The sequence below is a fragment of the Terrapene carolina genome, unplaced genomic scaffold (assembly GCF_002925995.2).
Source record: "Terrapene carolina triunguis isolate 2854851 unplaced genomic scaffold, T_m_triunguis-2.0 Scaffold62, whole genome shotgun sequence".
In the NCBI taxonomy this organism is placed as follows: Eukaryota; Metazoa; Chordata; order Testudines; family Emydidae; genus Terrapene; species Terrapene triunguis.
The window spans coordinates 54653467-54677544 of NW_020664413.1; positions in this window are offsets into that span (position 1 = coordinate 54653467).

Below are 24078 nucleotides of genomic sequence, written 5' to 3' on the forward strand. Positions count from 1 at the left end.
AGTAGATTTCAAATGTGATGGGCTATGTTAGGTGACCATTTATCTACTGGAACAAGACCACAACATTATCTCAGATGGTCCCGATTCTGAAGTCACTTGAAGTATTTAAAATGCTAAGCTCTTTGGAGCAGGTACCATAAAGCTTAATTCTCCAGTCACACCAGAATAATTCCACCGATTACAGTGGAAGTGGGAGGACAATCGGGCCCAGCGTTATTGTCTGTCTTTATGGAGTGCCTACCACACCTTTGAGCCCTCTAAAATCATAGTATTCATACTGGATTTGGCCCATGGTGTCTGTCTTAACGCATCCATTTGAACACCTAGCCCTTTTAAGGCTGATGTTTCTAGACATCACATCTACTGATAGCAAAGTGCTTCTTTCTTCGGGCTCTTTTGTATGTGTGACATGATTAGTCTTGTATAAATACAATGCATCTCTAGAGAGAAGAGATGACCTCTTAATAGAAAAGAATGAGTAGAAAATATCCACTCCGGCTGCTGATACTCAGCTACCACGTGTAATTATTCTTTGGCTCTTTACAGCGCTTTCACAGAAAGCGATTATTAAATGCGTTTGCAGCGTTGTGAACAGTAACACTGATGAAACACATGGGGCTGATTCTGTTCTCACTTACCCTGGTGAGTTCAGTGGGGTTACAGTGGTGGAAAATGAGTCTCAGTGAGAGAGGAATCAGCCTTTATATTCGCAGCACATTTTAAAATAAAATCACAGATATTCAAACGAAGCGGAATTGTGCCTCTCATTAGTTAATTCACAGAGCTGATCTGTTCAGTCACATAACTTTTCTGATGCTAATTCATGAGTCTCTAGACTTAAACATATCAATTAATCTATTAAACAACTTAATTCATAGAAAATTTGCTTTAGAGAGAAGACCACACGCCATCCAATGTGTGCTGTCTCATAGTGGACTTCAGCCTGGGAGGAGCTAAGCACCTGCATTGATTTCAGTGAGTTGCAAGTGCTCAGAAACGAGATCTTACTCCACCCATTGCAGCACATGCTGAGAATTTTAGTAAATTTTAGGGATATTTGCAAAACAAACTGAACGGAGAGAGACACGCAGGCAAGATCAAAACACATTTTCTTCCTCTCTTCTCTCTCTCTTGCTGGCATACTGAGAAGAGGGGCCATGCTGAGAGGAGGGGCATACCTAATGCCCATCAGGATAGGACACCTCTCATTGGGAGCATACACGAGATCTAATGATCAGGTTTACATTCCTTTTTTCTTCACAGTTTTAGTCTCCTGTCCGAGTACAGTAGTAGCTGCCTAGGTAAAGATATGCACTAGACCCTAGACTTTGGGGTGCAGTCTGACTGCTTTGCGTTGCTTCACCCTACCGGTGGATTGTGAAGCCAGTGTAGCTGGGCACACAAAGATAACCCTCCAAACAGAAATGGTAAGTAGTGGTTCATATGCCAGCAGCAGGAAGCGGGGGCATAAATGATGTCACTAGGAAGAAAATGTAGGTATGACCAGCGCTTCCTTACATCCTTCTGACCCTGAATCCACATTTCCCTCTGGGGATGCTGACAGCCAGCATAAATTAGGGTGGTGCTGAGAACCAGCACACAGATAGACTGGCAATGGGAGAGTGCAAAGGCCACTACTGCACCCCCATTCTGAGGGGCACTGTGCCATAGCCAAGGATCTAGGTCAAAACAGCTACATAAGTTTGAAGCACTGGTTGTTTTCAAAAATTTCCAGAGAAGTCCTTGAAAGTATTCATCAAGGGTGAGCCAGGAAACTTAATCTGTAAAGACAAACCCCCAGGACAGATTTTTTCAGGGACTTCAACTCATTGGAATATGGGTCTTGCTGCAGTCAACCCGCATTTCATATAGGACTCAATCTTATAAGGTGCTGTGTGCCTCTTGCAAGACATTGGGTGCCCTCAACTCGCATTGGTCTCAGTTCAACTGAATATGATTAGCACTGTGTAAATCACAAAAGACCTACTCAATTGCCCATTGAATTCAATAGGAGACTTCTATTGACTTCAGTGGGAATTGGATCATGTGGTAGGCAGACAGAGTATTCTAATAGGATGAGATGAGCCTCAAAAGACACTATTCACGTACATTTTGAAAATAGGTGATTTTTAAATTTTCAAATGTTTCAAATATCCACTTCAAGATGGCATTACGAGACTTTCTCCGCTCATTTTATACTGTTCTCTTTTGGCACATTTTGTATTATCTCCCTCCCACCCTTTTTTTTTCTTGGGCTATTCTAGTCTATATAGCCTTGCCTTGCTTACCGCCCATTGCCAGATGTACTGAGATGTCACCAATGTGCTTAGCACATTTCTGTAATCAAGATCTGTACGTTGCAGTGACTTCTACTGCCAAAGAGGTAGGAATAGGCAGCATCTATCTTTAAAAATTGTCAGTGACAGAGCAGAAGGTTCTCCTTTTCAAAGAATAGTTCCTCCGGGGGGCTGGAGGGAGGAAGAAAGCAGTGTGTAAAACAGAATGAGAAATAACTCATTCAAAACTCACCTCCCTTGTCCGAGTCACTTAAGAGCTACTTGGGCACATTCTTCACTCCAATTGCCTTGACTTCCTCAGAGCCAGCTGTCTCCTTGACCCGCCGTCTGGCTGCTACCTCCTCCACTAAACAGCACTCGTCAATGAGCTCTTCCTGGCCAAGTCCAAGGGCATCTTCTCCATCCTTATTCTTCCCAATTTGTTTGCCACAGTCAACAAATCGTCTTCCACTCTGTCCCCTCTCTGGCTTTTTGAGACTCTGCTTAATTGTTCCTGCTTCTCTGAGCACTCTCTCATTTCCTCTCTATATACTTTGTTTCTGTATGATCTCATCTGCTCTCATTGTTTCAACCATGCTGTATTGACTGGCTCCCAAATCTACCTGTCTGCCCATCAGGTCTCCAGTGGAGCGCCACATCTACAGCAGTCTCACAGGTAGCTTTTCCTGACTGATCTACTACCCAATAGCCACCTGCTACTGTACAGTGCCAACTCTTACCTGTAGTACTAGGTGCCTTTATTACTTATTACTACATCCTTGGTAATTTTGCTTCCTGCCCTCTCTAGTAGATTACTTTACCTTCCTTCTATTACATTACTTTACTTTAGCCTGTATGAATGATCTGTAATAATATTGTTCTAAGGGGCAACATTTTCAAAAGCACCTCAGTCTCAGAGAGGCCTAAATCAATTTAGCTTCCACTTAGACTTGGATGCTTGTAAATATTTTACATAAAAATTATTTTGGTATTACAAAGTGTTTTAAATGTACATTTAACATAGATTTTTTAATAAGAGTTATGTTCCAAATACCAACTGGTATAGCCTTTAACACATATTTTGCAACTTTAGCAAGGTGAAATCAGATGAGCTGTTGAGGCACACAATTTTCATTTAAAGTATTATACAGAGTTCCAATCACTATGTATTTTTCAGTGTGCAATAGGTGGCAGTAGAGAAAAAAGGCTGAGACTACATGATTTAGAATTTGGATTATGCAGTTGACTTCTTTCAATCCCTTTGCAGAATTTGTTGCTTCCTGCTCACTAGAGAACTTTCCTAGAAAAGGCAACCTGGTGAAGATAAGGCTAGATGAAATAAGAGACTCGTGTATGAATAATTAACAGGTTAGAGGCCTTACATAGATTTGTGGTCTTAACCAGCAGAATGAATTGACAAGTTTGAGGACTACTGGGTTGTTGTAGACCAAATCAGTTTCAGCCAGTGAAGTATTGCTCTCCCTCTCTCTGCTTTGTATTTACAAACAGCCATTTCCAATGATTATAGTCATATCAGAGTTCTACTAAATTGACAGCAAGAGCCATACCATTTTGCATGAGTCATTCATTTGACTTTTGTTCCGAAATGAAACGTGAGCTTGGGATTCGTGTACTATATAGTGCCAGCCAATCATGCAAGTATCTCTCACTTTTCTTAGTTTCGTTGCATGAGAGGGATGTGTACAGAATATGAACACCTAAATCCTTAATATAAAGGCTTTGAAATACCTTTTATATAAATGTTTAGTGCTTATTTCCTAAACCATACCTGAGTACACTAGAAGTCAAGATGAGTTTTGAAAAATGGAAGGATAGAAGAAGCTAAGAGTTATGATCCTTTTAAACAGTGTCTTGGATGCAGCACTTTTTTTTATTACCTTTTCTAAGTTACTGAAAAACACGGAAGGTAAATTCTGCCCACCCCATAGCATCCCAGCCTCTACAGGTGGCTTAGTTATCTACTGTGAACAAGTTATCTGACACATATCACTTTTCTGTTCATGAATTGTTCACAGCTGAGTCCTAATTTCTGAGATTGTAGTTTGTATTTGCAAGTACTTGTTACGCAGAGAGGCTGAAATGTGGCCATATATTGGGTATTACAAATTGTTCAATTGAATTGTTTGATATTTCTTATTTCTGGTGTAAGGGTTAACTTAAATGACATGGTACTGTTTCTGCCACCTAGATAGGTGATGGAAAGTTAAAACAGAAGAATAACAAACAAGCTGTAATGAATTCAAGTTCTTGTTTGTGTACAAAAACTCTTGTTTCCATGGGGGCTATATACATTAGCCCAAAACTGCCCTACCCGAGATATTTGTGCATACAAAATGCCATGCATGTGAATTTTCACAAAAAGTGGACAAAGGATAGAGGCATTATCAAACAAAAACTGCTATTTGGGATTCAAATAGCTGTTTGCAAAATCACATCCACTGATCACAATGTTATTCAACTGCAGGGGAAACTAGATTTGGGAGCCCACCAGGCATAGGTGCTGAAACTAGGAGTAAGGGGGGGAGGGGGTCTTGCCACATGCCCTGGCTTTAAATGGTTTCCATTTTATACAGGGTTTATAGTTTGATTCAATGGCTTTCACCACCCCCACTATGAACCATTTTTCAGCACCCCTGCCACCAGAAGATGCAGTGATAGCTTCCTGTGCTCTGCCTTGTAGGAAAGCGTAGGAGCTGGGCCTGTGAATCATGACAGCCTTAAGTCAGTGTCATTCGCTTGCTGTGTGCTGGGAAACTAGGGAAATAAAAGAAAAATACTACAAAAGCTACTCTGCTAGATCAATACTGAGAAGAAGGGACTCAAGCTGTAGGTATTCATGGTTTACCATATTCTTTTTAATGTAGCAAATGTTTCCCATTACACTCTATTTCTTGGAAAGCTAACTGCTGCAAAAAGGAGTCTTCATTGTAAATTGACATCAAACTTATTCTAACCATGGGAGAGACAATTTAATTACAAACACTAATTCTTACCTCAGCCTCACTAATTTTTAATTTTACTTAATAATAGTGAAAACCAACACTGAGAAAAAATGCAGGAGATTAAATGCACCACAAAGAAATTGCTAGATTTTCTATTCAAAAGCATGCAGCAGCTTTTATGTGTGTTCTCTCTCTGATATATATATCCCACAGCACTAATAATAAAATAAGGTTAGGGAAGAAAGCCATGTAATCACTTTTTCTATGGCTCCATTAAATGAACACTTTCTGAACATTTCAACACAAGAAACAAAACAAAGACAGCAAACATGTGCTGCACATACTATCGTAGTGGGAGTTTGGGGTGCGAAAAGAATGCAGGTTTGGGCTCCAGATAGGGTTAGCCTTAAGCATGGAATACAACTCAGAACACCATGTTTAAATGGATAGTGCTGAACACATTCTCCCAGTCCTGGTTCTAATGGAAAGAGCAGCATAGGAATTATTCCAGAATCAAATCATTTTTCTTACAGTCAAAGCTTCTTTCGTACTGCTTTAGAACTACATCCATGCTTCATTTCAAAGCTAAGGTATAATTTTTTTTAAAAAAGCCTACTGTGTATATTCCACATATTAAGAGTCTTTATGCATCAGTGAAACCCCCTTGTGTATTTAAGATCTGGCCTTGTAAAAGGAGATTTATATAGATTTGTCTTATAGTAATTCTTACGTTTACAGTAAGCAATATATCATATGCAAGCAGCAGCAGTGATGTCACAAGGTGGCTTATGATTTTTGCATGCTATAACGTGACAGATTATGGCACCTGGAACATGGTGTGCAACTGAGAGTGGTAAGGCAGAGTTATGCATGTTGTATTGATTGTGTGCTAATATTTCACGTAACACAGGTCATCACTACGTGTATTTTCTCTTCCCAAATAAACGAAAGGTGCACTGTGACTTGACATTAGCCATAGCTTTCTGAAAATAAAAATAGATTGGCTGTATTTTGATGACGTTGTTGTATAATATCTTGGATGTACAAATGCTGTCAAGCAATATGTCTTTGCCACAAAATCATTAAATATAGTCAAGATATACTGAGACTCAAATGTTCAGAATTTCACAAGCATGAATTGTGTGCACAAAATACATGTGCATAATTTGCATGCACAACTACATTTTCTGCCAACTGAAAATTACCCACAGCTGACAACAGGGGCAGCCAAGCAGGTACTAAACACATTAGTTGGAAATGTAGCCAAGGACAAACTGTATATTTGAACAATGGTTTCTGAAATGGTGCTGAACTTTTTGTCTTCAGCTATACTTGCAGTTAAAACCATGTTCAGCACTGATTCAGCTGCAACTGTTCCAAATACCCTGGTGGTCACGGGTAATTTTACTAGTGTAGATGAGGCTTTCCTGTGACTGCATGTGAAATAATAATTCCATGCACAAATGACCAGATAATCACTGGAAAGGGTCACTTGTATGTCATTGTTGGACTGGTCTTTTCCATGTATAGTTCCTGCATGTACAAATTATGCACATGCTTATTTGTACATGCACAATTCTTAAAGTTTGGGCTCTAGCAAAATTTGGAGAAACAGAATGTTCTTTTCCAGATTTGCTTATACAGATGTAATCATACCATATATTATCCATAGTTTCTCCATAGCTGAAATAGAGGAGAGGTCAGATCTTCTGTTACACAAATGTAGTGTCATTCTAGATGCTTAATTACGATGTCATTTTTAGCTGATAGTTTAGAAATCACGTAAGAAAACCTTCACCTGTTAACAATATTTTTCCACTTAGAAATGTTCCTAAAGTTTATTGCCACATCAAATCCCATTTTAGAAAATAAGGAAATGTTAAAATTAAGAACTAATGTTCACATGAAAGAATTTTTTTCCTATTTCCTTCAGCAAACCAATAAATGTTTAACAGTTGAAACTGCTTTGAAAGAGCAATAAATTATTTCATGTATACATGGCAAATATTAAAACCAGAAGGTTTTGTAATATGGAGTCACTGGTAGTGAGATTCTGGTTTGCCTTTGTTAATTATCTACTTGTTTATTAGCTTAGTCTCACTGAAGAGGAGATGATATCCCAGAGTTAAGGATTTCCTGCTCACAGGAAGTAATAATACAGTTTTATTGGGTGCTTGTTGAAAATGCATTTTTCTAGTTGTTTGCACTTAAGCAGTAAAGTTCTTATTTCACTGAACTCTTAAAAATTCAAAAGGTCTCTACACACAAGTTCTTCTTGACTATGATTCCACTTATTTACACTGCAATACCATCTATTCATTTCTACACGCATTGAGTACACATACATAGATGCTCAGCCACAGCGCTGTGCACGGGCGAAAAGATAACAACAAATATAACATTTAAAACAAGACTATCCCCCATGGACAAAAACAGTCTCTGGTTAGAAATAGTGCCCCGTAATGCCTGCTGAACCTCTGAATCCCGACAAACTTCGCTATCTTGCTCTGGCTTTCAGTCAAAAGGCACACCTAAATTATGTATCCCGGTCAAAGCCATGGTCCTCAGGCAGCACAGATAATGTCTAATGAGAAACAAGTTGGAGACTATGTCTACACTACAAACTTTGGGCAAGTGGGTGGGTCTCAGCTAGGGGGCGTTGCCAGGGCCGGCTCCAGGCACCAGCTTAGCAAGCAGGTGCTTGGGGCAGCCACTCCGGAGGGGGGCGGCACATCCAGCTATTCGGCGGCAATTCGGCGGAGGGTCCCTCACTCCCATTCTGAGTGAAGGACCTCCCGCCGAATTGCCGCCGAAGTGCGGTAGATCACGATCGTGGCTTTGGGGGGGGGAGGGCTGCTTGGGGCAGCAAAAACCCTGGAGCCGGCCCTGGGCATTGCATTGGCAATGGATGAAGGCGTGGGACACAGGCCAGGGGTGTTGCACCGATAAGGGGTGGGGGGCACAGGTTGGGGCCTTGGCGAGAGGGCATAAAGAGCACCAGAGGGCCTGGGAAAGTGGGGGTGCCCCACCCCCCAGCACCAACTGCTAGCACAGAACCCTTCACCCGCACTACCTCAGCTCTGCACCCAACAATGCCCTGCTCCCAGCCCTGCCCCACCCACTGGCCACAAACCTCCCTGAAGTTAATTTGCCAACGTCGGTCAATATGGCTGAAAGCCCATTCCAGCCTGTCTGCACCACTATTGTTACCCATGCTGGCTAGATTAAAACTAGTGTGGCTAGGCCTATCCCTGCTACAGCCACACCTTCGTTTCAAGTGAAGACACGCTCTAAAGAGCTGAAAGTATTACCCCAGCTGAGCCTCTGTGTCTTAGATTGCCACTGAAATACCGTTAAAAATTTAAATATCACCAGGTAAGCTTTGAAGTTAGCATCTCATTAAGGTGGCCAGGACACTCAACAGCAGAATTGATAGGCCTTTTGCTGCTGCTGTAATTTGGCTGAGGTAATTCTCTAGAAGACTAGTTAACATTACACATTTACACCGTGGCGGTTACCTTCATCAGAGAAAAAGCAAGGACGATGGTTTGCAGACAGGTGAGAGGGCGACAAAGGAGCCAGCTGCCCTGCTGCCGAAGGATAATTCAGAATTGCGGCCTGCAGGAGGAAGACCAGGTTAAAACATTAGGAAGTCCAGCCCAGAAAGTCACAAGGACAATGCCCTGACAGGACAGGCATTCGCCCAGAATAGATAAATCCTGATGATTTAATGTTTTAACAATAAATGTCCTTCCCAAATTGGGATTCTAAATTGTGCATTCCCTATGGAGCACTTGTGTGGGTCCCTGTATGTTCAAACTGCTCTGGACCAAAAGGTCATGATTATTACTGTTACTTCTCTGCTGACCAGTAACAGGTGTCCAGGGTCTTGCAGGTTGTCTTCCTAGTGGTCAAGAAATGAGTGATGAGGGGTGACTGGATATACAGTAGAACCTCACAGTTATGAATACCAGAGTTACGAACTGACCAGTCACTCACACACCTCATTTGGAACTGGAAGTAGGCACTCCGGCAGCAGCAGAGACCAAAAAAATAAAAATTAAAAAAAGCAAATGCAGTACAGTACTGTGTTAAACATAAACTACTAAAAAAGTAAAGGGAAAGCAGCATTTTTCTTCTGCATAGTAACGTTTCAAAACTGTATTAAGTCAATATTCTGCTGTAAACTTTTGAAAGAACCACCATACCATTTTGTTCAGAGTTACAAACATTTCAGAGTTACCAACAACCTCCATTCCCAAGGTGTTCATAACTCTGAGGTTCTACTGTACAGTGTTGTCAATTCTCATGATTGTATCAAAAGTCTCATGATTTTGGCTGTGTCTCTTAAATCTCCAGTTCCTGGAATCAAGAGATTACATGAGAATCTCAGCTTTCTTTAAAAAAAAAAAAAAGTTTCTAGCTCTCATGGTTGCAGAGAAAACCTGAAAATGTGAAGCAAAGGCTCAGAAACCAGAAGGCAATGAAAAAGAACCCCATTTTGATTATTTTTTAAAACTCCTGATTCTAAACCAATCTAATAATTTTGGGGAGCCTGACTCGTAACGTTTGAATGCTGGGGTTGGTAATACTGGGTATAGTCTAAGTGAAACTTGTTTTATTTAGTCACATGTACACCAGTCCTTGAACACAGGTAGTCCAACAGTCTGCAGGCAATCCTCTCTGGCAAGGATCTCAGCCTAAACAACAATGCCCAGCTCCCAGAGAGCAACTCTGCCTCAGGAACTGGCTCTAATGAGAGACCTGGCAGAGTGCAAACTTCCTGCTGCTTATAACCAAACCAACAATACACAAGTGTTTCTTCCCAAGACAGAACATTTGCTAACACGCTAAACAAGAGAACTCGGATACCTCTGTGTAACACAGCACCATCTAGTGATTTCTGCTGCTATTATTAGGACTACATCGGCATTTCCGTAATAAAACCCTATTTTCAGGAATATTTTGTGTGACCATAAAGCTTCATTGTGAGCTTCAATGTGGCTTTAAAACAAGGTCACAGCCAATTTCTTCACACCAATTTCCCCCAAATTAATTTGGCCTCTTTTAAGGCAATACAAACTTAAAAACAATAGAGCACTACTCCTTGTGGAAAGAGTTTCCATTTATCTAACTGAATAATGAGTTTGCTCACAAAGCCATAATTTGATAAGCAATAATCCTTCTTGTGAGGTAAGGGATCTTGCCAGCCTAAATTCAATTTCATCGCTGTGCATGCTTCCTACTCTACATGGGGGCTGCCTCCTATCCAGATGGGTATTTGGACCTCAGAAGTGGCAGCATGATGTCAACTTCAGCAGTCTGTGGCTGGCCAGGTTTGGAGTTCCAGCCTCATTCAGGGGATGCAAGTTCTTTCCCGGATGACTTAAATAAGTTTCAGCCGGGAAGAAGAAGAGGGGTCATGACTGAATGAGAAATTTTGAACAAAAACATAATTTTACGACATTTCCCATGAAAAATTAGCATTTGTTAACCAACAACTTTAGTACTTTTTTGGAAACAATACAGTTACTATGTTATAGTGATGATCCATGTTACTCAATCATTTGGTACGTAATGGATGGTGAGTAAACAGTACAGAGGCATGCCTAAAGGAAAGATCTAAGAAAAGATTATATTTATGCATGTGAGAGTGGCTGAGGGAAATGTTAACTCAGTGAGGAGTTAAAGTCTGAGTTTAAGGCCAGCAGAGATCAACAGATCATCTGGTCTGACCTCCTGTATATCACTGGCCACCAACACCACCCAGCACCCATATACTAAACCTAACAAACAAATTTAGACCAAAGCATTTCAGCCCACGTGAGTTAAACTGATGGTATTATAATGCAATAGCTTTGCAGTTGGTGCATATCAGCCATTTACTTCATCTCAAAATAAAATTAACTGGGTTAAAAAAAAAGCCTCGGTGAGCAGGGCCGGCTCCAGGCACCAGCTTAGCAAGCAGGTGCTTGGGGCGGCCTCTCCGGAGGGGGGCGGCACGTCCAGCTATTCGGCGGCAATTCGGCGGAGGGTCCCTCACTCCGGTTAGGAGTGAAGGACCTCCCGCTGAAGTGCCGCTGAAGTGCCGCATATCGCGATCGTGGATTTTTTTTGTTTTGGGCTGCTTGGGGCGGCAAAAACCCTGGAGCCAGCCCTGTCGGTGAGGCACAGAAGAATCTGAAATTTTACGCATGAAACACATGATAGCTTGAGTCTCATATGGCTTTTATCTTCATTAACCAGGAGACGCCTTATAATAATTCACTGCTGGATATGCGACTTCAAGAGTAAAGATAAATGTACTGAGACCTAAAACCTACATTCTATTTATTGTACGGGCCACACTGAATCTGGAGTTTAGTTATCAAACTAGATGACATGTGCTATAATTAAGCGACTAATACAACAGAATCAGAGAAATGTAGGCCTAGAAGGAAGTTCAAGCTGTCACCTAGCCCAACCCCACACCCTCACCCCTGCACTCAGGCAGGACTGAGTATACCTAGAACGGCTCTTCAGACTCAGCAAAATTTTGACAAACAACCCAGTTACATTAAAATGCACCTCATCATTCTTCTTACTACGGCTGCAAAGGATGAGTGGTTGGAGTGTTCTTATCCCCACTGACCTCTGTCTGCTATCAAGGCCCCGTAGGGTCATATTCAGACAGCACAAGTTAAAGACACCTAAAGGCTGCTCTAATTTGTGCCGGGTTTGGCCCATTGCAGACTGGCCTCAAGATCAGGGCAGTACAAAGGTGGCTTCTTAGCTGCAGTGAGCTCTCTTTAGCTGCAGCTAAGACTCTGAGCTACTGTATTGATAATGGGCTGCAATATTTCTAATAGCAAATGTTTGGTTTAATACATGTGTATATTTGCCAACTCTAGTAAAGTAATAACCATTGTATCTCATTAATAATACAGTTACCATTCCACATTCAGACTGACTAACCAAAGGGATACAACCATCTTTCCCTCATCTATTATGTTTCTGTCCACAGAGACTTCTGAGTTAAGAGCTTGTTTATTTCTGGAAAGAGACATAGTCCAGATATGCAGAAAATAAACCTCCGTATTAGGACCTCTTCAGTCTACTGTTTTGTTTTTTCTTCCTCAGTCATTTAACAGCATGTAATTTTGAAGGTCAGCTTTCTGCTCTTTATGCCTAAGTAATAGCCAGAAATTTACCAGTGGCCAAAGTCAGTGAGTGAGACATGACAAATACCAGCCTATAGGAAAGGAAAATAATTTAACATTTTCACAAAACCAAGACAATTTGATAGGAGTATTTTTCTTCTTTTTTAAAAGGTCATTCAAAAGTTCACACAGAAAAAAATAGTAGGGTTAAATACAACTGAGCTTCCAGGGGAGGGTTTCAACTATTCTTTCATTATGCCAGTCGGGAATTTAGCATAAATTTGAGTCTCCCTACAAAACAGGCCAGAATTTTGTTTAAATTAGAGCTTTTCATACTTCCAGTGTCTTTTGTACAGCACTTAACACCAGGAGGTCCTGGTTCAAGACTGGGGCTCCCAGCACTACCACCATTCAAATAAATAAGTAGTAATAAACCAACAAACTGAAGAACTCCTAGGAAGCTCACACAATGCTTTGGAGCTTGTAACCAGTTTTACTGAGAAAGGGGACGTTGGCCAGAAGACCTGATTTGAAGAGAGCCATAGGATTATTCAGCTTCCAGCAGGCCCCAGAAGTAGGCAGAAGGGATTTCTGCTGGAGGTGGGCTCTGACCAAGTGAACTAATTGACAGCAGTGCTTATTTAGAGCCAGATGGTGACCTGCCCAGATGCTGCTGCCCAGGGAGGGAGGAGGCACAAAGCAAGCTGTCTGTGGGGACTATCTGTGTGGAAGGTGACAGTGCAGGGTGATGAGCTGGTGGGTGGGCAGGAAAGAAGCAGAGCCTGGACTCCCCTCCCCGTGATGCACCTGCAGCAAAGCTGGGCCAGTGCCGAGGAAGAAATGATCTGTGACTGGTACGGAGCCGTAGCAGATTACTTCTCCACTGGAGCAATGCGGAAAGCAGGGCCTGGCTCGGGCCTTTCACAGTCAGCACAGTCCCAGGTCTATGGCTGGGGTAGCTCAGCTTCATGCTGCCCCTTACTCAGAGCAGGTTACTACATCACAAAGTAGCCCTCCTCATCCAATGTCTTCCATTTACTAGTCTCTTTGGCCCCCTCTGTGGGACCATTCCTCTTCTGCTGTGGGGCTTTCAGGGGCTTCCAGGCTTCCTCACTCATGCTTCCTCCTCTCTGACAGCTCGGGAGGCAACTTCAACTTCCCGGTGGCTACCTCTCTTCTTCACAGCTGGGAAGAGAAGGCAGCAATGGGCTACACACTCACTTGCCCTTTCCTGGTTCTTCTCCTATATATGAAAGCAGGCAGAAAGCTGCTACAGCTAGACTGGAAACTCCACACACACCTCCTGCTTACCACTTCTTTCTGGGCCACCCGCTAAGTCCTGCCCCGGACAACATCTCTAATCATTCTCCCGCGAGAGCCGTCGTGGCAATTTCAAGCAATTGTCAGACTGGTGACAGCAGCTCAGGACTGATTCGTAAGGCTAGTGCGCCAGCGCCGATCAGAACTTGTAGCATTTTTATAAGTATCAAAATTATGTCCATTCCTAGCAATCAGCAGTCACAAATTTTTCATTCACTGACGATTCAGTAACCTGGATATGCCAGAAACTCCAAGGTCAAACTTGCCTGTCTTACATGAAAGCACGTGAACAATTCTTTACCAGCTACGCTACTGTACAAAGTCACCCCTAACTTCTCTCCTTTTGCTTATCACTGACAGGAATCAGTTAAATCTGCAGTTGTCACCAAGGGCTGACCCTAGCCGTTAAGAGGCTGTATAACAATAAAGCTCATATACATTTGATGCCAGTAAACAATTTTTATTTGTTTGTTGATGAATCTATAAAGTCCTGGATAATCAGCAGGGTTCACTTCAAACCTTCACCTTCAAAAGCTTTATTCCTTTCAGATTTCAAATTGCCTTTATTTGGTTTACAAGCATTATACTAGACTTTCAGATTTCCCCACTGCTCACGGCTTTTGGACTTTTTTTGAAGTAGGAAATATTCAAATCTGGAAAAGTTTACCACCACACTGACAGTGGAAGCATAAACCATTTCATAGAGGAATCACTGGCCTGGGAGTCGGAATTAGGGTATTCAAGTCTTGCCTCTTCTGCGTGGCCTTGAGCACATTCTAATCCTGTGTTGCTTTGGGCAAGTCACTTTCTCTGTTTCCCCATTTATAAAGTGGGGCTTACACAAACCTCAGTCTTGCCTTTGACCGGCGGTAGCCTTGTACATGCTTATAATGATTCCAGGGAACGGAGATATTAGTATTTGATTATAACTCACAACATCCTATTGAAGCTTTATAAGACAAACAAGGAGCCTAGGACTGACCAACAGCCCTCTGCGTGAGTAACAATTATGGCTGCATGCTGTTTGAATATGTAAAAATAGCAGATAAATGCTAAGGAGGAGCAGCAGCATGACTTTTTGACATTTTCAGTTACTACACCTCTACCTCGATATAACGCTGTCCTCGGGAGCCAAAAAATCTTACTGCGTTATAGGTGAAACCGCGTTTTGCTTTGCTCCGCCAGAGTGCGCAGCCCCCCCTCCCCCCGGAGCACTGCTTTACTGCGTTATATCAGAATTCGTGTTATATCGGGTCGCATTATATTGGGGTAGAGGTGTACTACCTGAGAGCTGATTTCATTTTACAGTCTGTGATTTCTAGGTCTCCAATTATTACAGTATTAGTTTTACAGGCCCCTGGAAGAGATCAGAGTTCTGGAGATATATCCCACCTGGACTGCAGCAGGTGATGTGGGAATCCCGGAGGCCAGGGAGAAAGAGGTTGCAGTAATGATGAGATTTTGAGCACCTGGATGAAAGTTTGGACAGAGAAAAGGCTGGATCTTGGAAATTATATGGAGACACACAGCCTGGCAAGAGAAAGGGTGAAACCAAAGATGACACCCATGTTATGGTTCTGAGCAAACAGGAGGGTGGTGGCATTGTCAGTCAGAAGTGACCGAGAAAGTGGAAATGGAAAGGGAAGTGCAGTTCAGGCCATATTAAGTTTAACTTGACTGTGAAACAGCCAGTTCTGTAGACAGAAAGGAGCCTCATTTTCTGTCATCCTGCACCTAGCTTAGTCATTAACACCAGTGCATTATAAGAGTAATATGCTACTAAAGCAGAGTAGCGGAGCTTATATTTACTTTGAACTGTGATAAATGCCTACAAAGGTCCAAGACAAAAGAAAACGAGGTCCAAGTTCTGGAGTTTATTTTACTATTAAAAAGCCAAATTAGTTCACTTCTTTTAGCCAATACTGCTGCTAGGAAGAGTGTAACAGCAATGCTGTATTTAGCTAGGAGAGGGAGAACCAGGCTAGTATGAAAGTCCTCTCCCAACATTGTCATCATCCACAGTGTGCACAGCATTGTACTGCAGCCAGGGCTGCCTTCCTGGGAGAGAACATTTTTGTGACTCTAGTTATCGAGTGTGTGTTGGGGGGCAGAGAGAAAGAGACAAGCTACAGTGCAGAGCAGACATTACATTGCCAAGTTCACTGCTAGTTATTCTACCAAGGCCGAGTCTCTCATTCACACCTTTTAACTTTTGAGCAAGTCATTTCAATTTTCTGGTGCAGAAAAATCCTCTTTGGGTGGGTCAGAGGGGGTGTCCAATTTCTCATTTTGGTTCCTCTAATGTGCTTGGGATTCCAGATTCCTGACTGGATCTTTACAACAACCAAACAACAGGGTGCCCTCACTGACTTAATCCTACTTTAGATGCGGGGCTCCCTGGAGCCTGGACAGGACTTTGAAAGTTAACTCAGTGCATTGTGAATCCTTACACAGAACAGACATGACCAAAAAAGCTGGTAGTTTACAAACCTGACTAGCATACCTGGATTTAAGGAGTTCTCTGGTAACCTGGGACAGCATAATTTCAGTTTTAATGTTAAACAAACACTGTACATTCTCTCATGGAAACTCCCTTTTCTATAAAACATCTGAGGTCTGCGGAAGAGGCCATCTCATCATCTGCTGCATGAAATTATTTTATTATTATATGGTTGTTGCACTTAAAGGAGCAACATTTTAACTGCAGCAAGGTATAAGAGAGTACCATGCTCATAGATACATTTTATGTATAGGAACTTAATTGTGTGGGAAAACGAAAATACTGCCGTGGACTATATTTTTTAAATCACCTCTCCTATACTTTGATTTTCTCATCTGCTGACCTATGACTGAATCTGAAGGGTATCGGCCAGATTCAGTCATTATTTATTATTAGATATTTATACGACTAGAGCACTTGGAGGCCCCAGTCCGGCTCAGGGTGCTGTACAGACACAGAGGGAGACAGAATCCCAGCCCTGAACAGTTTAGGTAACTTTAACATGAGACTCCTGACTGGGGACAAGACCAGGGCACTGACTCTGCGGCTAAGCTTATTTTAATATAACTGGCAGCGTCAGCGGCATAGTGTTAAGCGTCAGCATCAGATTTGCTGTTGTTTCCTTATGGAGCTGGTCAGCTTTCTAGTTGGAATGTTGGGGGTGGGGAGGAATGGCTAGAAATTCATTAATTCCCTCCCCCCCCCCCACTTTCTTCTGTGATTGGCTGTGCTTGTCACCATTTTTGTGATGGACTGATTCAAGTCATCTGCAATAAAATGGGACAAATTAAATGAAATGGCTGATAAAAATACAATCTACAGAACAGAGGAACTTTCTCCTCTTCATCTCATTAAATGGCCCATTTTAAAGGGCCCCCAAGGAAATAACAGGAGAAATAAAGGCTTACACTTACTTTCAAAATCCACAGTGAAGTTGAACTCTACCAACTGCTTCCTGGTCTAAATTCCATTTCACCTGCACACACACACGCACCAATTAAATGCTAAGCTGTCAAAAATCCTGGCACTCAGTTGCCAGCTGTACTTATTTGTACAGTACAAATATCATCTTTTGAGGAGATCTGTGACCGTCTCACATGAAGATGATATTATGCTTCATTAGTTCATGTCCTGGAATTGCTTCAGAGGTGCAGTGGAGCCCAAACATGCCTGGGCAATTCAGCACTGATGAGTATCATGGGCCATACCCAATTCTGCCAATTCAGGAGCAATCCTGGTTATTGGAGAAGTGGAGGAACTTCCACTATCTTGGGAACAAGGTGGCATTATTGCTTTGCAATGGGAGCAGTGCAGTCTGCTCCACTTCCATACACAAGCATCATCTGCTCCAGCATGTTGTTTCTTCTAGCAAAAATGTAGGATAAATATTCCGGCACCTCTTTCTGGAAACACTTTTTGTGAGGTCCGGTGAGTGGATCCTGTGAAATGCCCCAAACTGGGCCTCTCTCTGCTGGCCCTAACTGCAGCTAGCTAGTGCTCTTATGTTGAATAAGATATGGTCCTATGCTACTAAGAGGCTCAGCAGCTGTCCACATGCTGTAGGTGCTCATGTTCCTCAGAACATGGGCAGGAATTTACAGGTGAGGGGTAAACACCTTGTGTGTCCCAGGCCCAAAGACATCTACAACCTCCTCTCCTGGTTCCTTATCCACCTCCTACCATAACGCCTAAAAAACGGTCATGTGTGTAGGTTCGCAGAGTGGGCATAATTTGATTACATGACCACATGCTATTTTTAATACTGGACCTCTGTCCAATTCAGAGCACAGGTTGGTTAGGGAATAAGGCAGGGTTGGGTCGACACCTACTGACATTCATCCCTCAGTCCTTTTTTGGTCATCTCTCCCACATCGAACATAGTTACATTCTGTATTTGGCTACAAACTGATTTCAGGATTTAGATCAGAGGCTAATCACTAGCACACAGGGCCAGATTTTCAGCTGGCATAAATTGGCATGCATGGAAGAAGCTCCTGATAAAAACCCACAAAGCCACCGCATTGTCTTCCTTCAAATACTTCCTTAACACACTCATGCCAAAAACCTCAATAGTTAGGCAGCTGGTGAGCTATAACCACTGTTGATCATAATCATCTCATCCTTACCTTCTGGTCCTCTCATTTGTTTTTTGTATCCAGCTGCTGTCTCCTATTTTATACTTAAGACTGTAAGCTCTTCCGGACAGGGACTGTCTCTTGTATATCAATAGAGCACCTAGCAGAAGGGGGCTACCACCTTTATGTAATAAAATAATATATGAAAATAATAATCCATCCCAGTCAATGAAGCTACAATAATCTACACCATTTGAAGACCTAGCCCACAGTACGTGATGAGCAGGGTAAATAAGATCATAAAATGATGTTCAGAACTTAAGAGCAAAGAATTCACGTGACTTAGCTGAGACGCTGCTATCATACTTTTTTTTGAGAGAATAGGTAGGTGAGGTCCAATGAAAGATATTTCCTCACCTACCTTCTCTCTCATTTCCTGGGACCAATATGGCTACAACAATGCTACATAATACTTTTTAACAGTAACCCTTTCTCTACTGTAATTATATATTTAGCAGCAAACAACAGAAAAAACATTTCATGATTCTATCTCAATAATTAACACTTTCCATAATTATGTCTGTGTTATTTGGAAATGGTATTTCAAAGACTGTAAGCAAAAAGAATAGCACTGAATTGTGCCGATTTATAACATCAATAATACGTGCATAATATACTTATCTTAAAGATTTAGGGCTCTATTTTTCCCTACATATGCAGTGCAAGACACCATGCAACTAGGGATTTACTACACTAAACTTTCTGTTCTGTTTTCAATGTCTGAATACTAGAAGGATCCTATATACCCAGTTCCCTTACCCAATGAGCAAATGGACATAAGAAATTGCATTTACTCTGGCTATGGAAATGTTATTCTTTCCAGGAGGGATAATAAAAATAGATTCTTTCATTTATTCCTTGAAGATGCTATCTTGCCATCAGTTTAGAACCAAACCAAGAACAAAGTTTTACTTGGCACCCCATCCTTCACTGTTCTCTGATTTCTTCTGGAATTTTTTCCCTTCGCTCTACAACTATTATCTTGGATAACACAAAGTTTCATACCATAAGGATACTGGTATGGTTGCACACTGTTAAAGTTTCATTCTTTATCCACATTAGTACAATCTTTGCCATTATTCTGGAGTTTATTAAGTTCTAATTATAGAGGTTTTTTTACTCCTGTCAGAAGATGTTTTGCTAGGTTTCATATGCCTGATTGAAGGAAGATGGTCTGTTTAGATATTAAAAGGATATATACTCCCCATTCGCATGATGCATTTTAGCCCTGTAAGAATTCCATGAGTGAATTTAGTAACTTTGGAGTAAGGCTGACTGACAGCATCACAGCCGAAGTGCTCTCTACAGGTAGTGGCATGACTTTCCCCTCACATGGCTGACCATGCTGCAGAGACCACCTGTGTAAATAAGAGGGTAAGTTCTGTTATCTCCAGTTCAGTCTGTGCATTTTGTCCTTGACCTCTCTGCTAAGACTGTCAGCACACTTATGGTGGTTAATTATTAGGATGGGTTTTATGATGTGGATACTTACTCACTAGAAACAACGAATTTATTTCCATACATATTACTGAACTGCCATCAGGCGATAATTCCTTCAGCCACTCCAGAGTGCGGCTGGCGTCAAACAAGTGACAGAGCTGAAAGGCTTTGTATTGTAACCGATTACCAGCTCCCCGAGCCATCCGGTCTCTCTTCACATATCTACATTTGTGTGTCCACATGCAGTTGCTTTGAAAATACATACACGTGCATGCGCGCGCACACACACACAAAAGCAGGAGCACAGTGTGTACCAGATGCTTTGCACGTAATATTCTACCTAATGTTGCACCTGGGCTGTCTGAGGCACACGGAGGGCTAATAACTGCTCCAAGTCACACAGTGAGTCAGCAGCTCAGCACTGGAATCCTGGCCTGGTTCTACCAGGTGTTCAGTCCTTTGGTTCAAAGCAACTGAAATTAGCGCATGCCCCACTCCCAAGGAGGAATAAGGGTAAATGAGGCCTAGACACACCATAATTTAAGGCTCCCCATAAGTACCATTGTCCTCCTGTGACATTCCAGGGTACGATCCAGACTAATGAGTAGTTGTGTACTCCTGCCCTCTAACCTGGGGTACCCTTTACAACCCCTCGCTGCTGCCGCCTCCAGCTTCAACTGCTCACAAACAGCCTCCAGCATGTAAGTCACTGCTGCACCCAGCCTGCACACTGGGGCTCTTACCAGCCTTGGTTATACTGCAGGGTGACTCCAACACCCCCCCCCCAGTCCCAGATTTCTCCCCAGAAACATATGTCTGTGTTATTACAATACTTGCGCCCTGGAAGACACTTTAATACCACGTGATACCCTCCACAACATGCAGCCTCCTCTTATCATAAATCAGTCTAACTTCTTGTTACAGTTAGTATTCCCTGTATTTATTTTTGCTTGTATATCCCCCCCACCCCCATCTCCCTCAGACAGAACCCTCTCCCCTCCTTGCTACAACTAAGTGTTCCACTCAGGGGCAAATTAACCTTATCACCAAGCAATTAGAATCCCCCAACTCCCAGACCACACACTAAGCAAAGCAAGGGTGATGTGTCGAGAAGTCCTGGAGGGTGAGGAGGTAAGTGATTTAGCTACAAGAATGTATATATTTTACTAGCTCACTGTATAAAATCTATACATCTGCTTAATAGGAGCTTGCCTTTTATCTGGTGCAACTCGTGAAGTGACCCTATAGCAAGTTTTAAGATGAACTATACAGCATCCAGAATATAGGGGAAGATGAACAAACATTTAATTTGCTCTTCTTTGGTCGGTACAGACAAAGCCCAAGCTCAGAGATATGCCATCCATGTCATTTCCCCCCGGTATTCCTCTAGCAGTTAGGTAACAAAACCCGAAGCGCTGATCATTATGTAGGGATTTAACCTCAGCTGGCCATTACATAACCACCGTGTGGTCACAATTCACATCTAACATTAATGGTTCTGAACATGATTTTAAAGCTTAAAGAGCACATAGGCAGAGAGAGAATTTATAAAACAGGTTTGCTTGGCATGTCTACAAGCCTTTGGAGATGGCAAGCATGGAAACGGCTCTCTCTTTACACAGTGGTACAGTACATGCTTTGGAACCATTTGATAGTTTTGAAATATTTCTGACGCAATTGGTTGTATTTATTTCCATCCACTTACAAAGAGTGCAAAAGGTAACAACATGTCTGGCTCGTTGTGCTACTTCCCACATCAAAAGAAAGGCCTCCATCTTATTTCTAGTTTATTGATAAATACAAGTTAGTCACTTCCCTTAATATTAAACTGCAAATGCTGTTAAATGCGTCATTAACAAAACTTATGAACTTTTTAATGTGATTAACATGGTCATAACTATCGGATGTTTCTTGCTGATTGAATCTGCCACTTCTATTTACCAGGAAAATAAATAACACATGTTTACTGTCTTTCTAAAAAGTTCCTATTTATTTTGTGGTCATTTCCCAATTACAATATTTCCAGCTTAATTTCATAAAACAGCTTTTTACATGGATTAAAAAAAAAAAGCTCTTATTGTACATTGTCTTCAAAATATTTTGCCTTTGAGCCATGGGCTTTTATTTGTAGGAACAACCAACCACCCTGTGTATTACTCCAAATTAAAAAGAGAAACAGCTGTATGTTTTACAAATGTCTATAGCACTTAGGCTGGATATTGCTGGAATCTTTGCTTCTCTCCCTCTATTTTGTAGTTTTTATCATGAAGGAAAAACATAGATGAAAGCCAAAATATACAGGGTTATTTCCCTCTCCGTGCACGCCTACATGCCCTGATTCAGAATCCGTCCCTATTCAGCAAAGCACTTATACCTGTGCTTAACTTCAAGTACATCCTTGGATTTAAACACGTTTAAATATTTTGGTGAACTGGGGCCATAGTTCCTAGTACATTTAACAGGAGCAACAGAAAATTATCCAAGGGTTGCCAACTATTATGCTTTTATTGCACGTCTCACAATATTTTTATTGGGGTTTTTTCTTGAAGCCCCAACTACTGAAGTCAAGTCATTACTTGAGAGTCTCAGCTTCTTTAAAAAGAGTTGGTAGGTTTCTAGTCCTCATGGTTTGGGAAAAAGCCTTGAAAGAGTGAAGTTAGCATAATCTAATGGCTCAGAAACAAGAAAGCAAATAGAGAACCCAACTTTGATTTGACCTAAAAAAGTCTCAGGCTTTTTTTTTTTTAAAGTCAGCCATATGACTTTGGGGTCTGCTCAGTGTTTGAATGCTTGGTTTTCACAAGATTGTTTCCCTCGGTGAGACAACTCTATTCTGTGCATTCCCAAGATTCTTTAAAGGCTCAGAAGCCATAAATGAGTGTTAATGCTCAATCCTGCCTTGCGAAGTGAGAATGCACACTGATTTTAGACCGTCCGTCCTAGCACATACCCACCCAGGCACAGTGGCTGATGTTAGAAGACAGCAATGTGCTCTCACATAACGATGAGCAGATTTGAGCCCTAAATCTGGAGAACTCAACAGCTGCCCTGAGTCAAAAGGAAACAGAGACAATGCATAACTGAAATGGCAAGTCATAGGATAATTAAAACATTTGTGACAGTAAACCAAAGAAACAACAAGCAAACAAACCAGAGAGCCATATGCTCCCATGTGCTGCATGTTGCAGAGCAAAGAGTCATTCCAACATAATAGAGATCTGCCCCCCCGCAGCCAATGTCAGTATGATGCCTTTGGATGGAAAACAATACATCTGGCAGTACACAGGACACCCCCAGTTTGGTTATATAAAAATAAAATGGACATGTGGCTTGGGTAGAAGTGGGTGGAGTTAGAAGGTGAACCATTTACACTGTACATTGTTTTATTGAAACACGGATGTTTTTAAGGGAGTAATCCATTCTTGGTTATGGATGTTATGATTTTTTTCCACTGGCTATTTACACAGTATTTCCAAGAGCTGAACATCACCTGGTTTGAGCTCTGCTAAGCCCACCTTCTAAGTGGTAAGAGCCAACTTAGTTTTCAGTAACAGCCCACTCATAGGACTCCGGGGCTACTTGAGCATAACTGCTCATGATAAACTATCTGACTGCCTATGCACAGACCTCAGTTTGAGCAACTTAAATTAACCAGACATATTTTAAATAAGATGGATTTAAACCATTTTCCTTCTAGTAACAATGGGCCAGCACTGTATTCATTAAGTTACTAAAACCTCTATTTTTATTATTAAATTGTTGTCATGTACAATATATGCTATTTCACTGCAGATATCCAAATTGCTCCTGACAAAGTAAAGTAAGATTAAATTGTGTGTCTAATTGAGGGAAGTACTGCAATATGTTATCAGTGGATGCCAAAGAGGTCAAAAAGCACTGAGATCCTTTACTATATGCTTATCTCACTTTTTTGGATTTATAGAGCAAGTTGTCATTTTTGGATTATTGCATAATAATGTGAAAATGCGGAGGGTATCAATGTATTGGCTGCATTGTTTAAGGAGAAATGGACCCTAAAAATTGCATCACACTTTTTGTAAAGTGCTGTGAAATCTTTTAGGATCTAAAGCTTTAAATACTCGGATCCCCAGTTTTACATGGTGGTCCATTTGCTGCCTCCCTTTGTCTAGATTGCAAGCTGTCTAGGACTGAGACTACTACTAGGTGTATATGCAATGCCTAGCACTCAGTTGAGGCCTCTTGGGGCTACCTTAATACAAATAAATAATAATGATGAGCTATTATTGTTATGGAATCAGAATTAGTCACAGAGTAAGAATTATA